This window comes from Homalodisca vitripennis, unplaced genomic scaffold (assembly GCF_021130785.1).
Source record: "Homalodisca vitripennis isolate AUS2020 unplaced genomic scaffold, UT_GWSS_2.1 ScUCBcl_7242;HRSCAF=14842, whole genome shotgun sequence".
In the NCBI taxonomy this organism is placed as follows: domain Eukaryota; kingdom Metazoa; phylum Arthropoda; class Insecta; order Hemiptera; family Cicadellidae; genus Homalodisca; species Homalodisca vitripennis.
The window spans coordinates 291-934 of NW_025783376.1; positions in this window are offsets into that span (position 1 = coordinate 291).

Consider the following 644-nt stretch of genomic DNA (forward strand, 5'->3'; position numbering starts at 1 on the left):
ATAGAACTACAGACAATAGTACGGGGAAGAACAGTTTACATACTCCGGAAGTAGGAGAAATTGTATCAGCCTGCTGAGTGATGCAGCCAAATTCCAGGAATAGGATGTGCACCACCTACATGCTTGTCTATGTAAAAATTAATATCCGTGTATAATTTCAAGTCTACAGATGAAATTTCTCTTAAGATATATTGCCACGTAATTCATTCACATGTTTGAGCTTTCTGATGTGGAATAAACAGATTCAGACATTGTTAAATAAGCTGGACTTGTGGAACAAAGTTTGAAAAAATAACGATATTAAAATGTTTCCAACTCTCAGTAAGAGAGCAACAGAAAATGAAATGATAGCTTACAATTTTTTAATTGAGAAATATCTTCCTCAAACACATATTTTTATTTAAAAAAAAAGGATTCGGCCACTCTTTTATGAAGACTTTATTGGATAAAAAATCCTTTTCAATATGTATTTTAAAATATATCATTAAGTATTGTGGGAAAAACTTACTGATCTCCAGTGTGATAACAACTAAAAGAGCAAGTGGTAGCGAGTTGTACAGTACAACTGTCTTGAGAGTATCATGTGGCTGATCTGGTTTCAATATATAGGAGGACCTCGTCTTTAAACAGTTCGGAACCGGAAA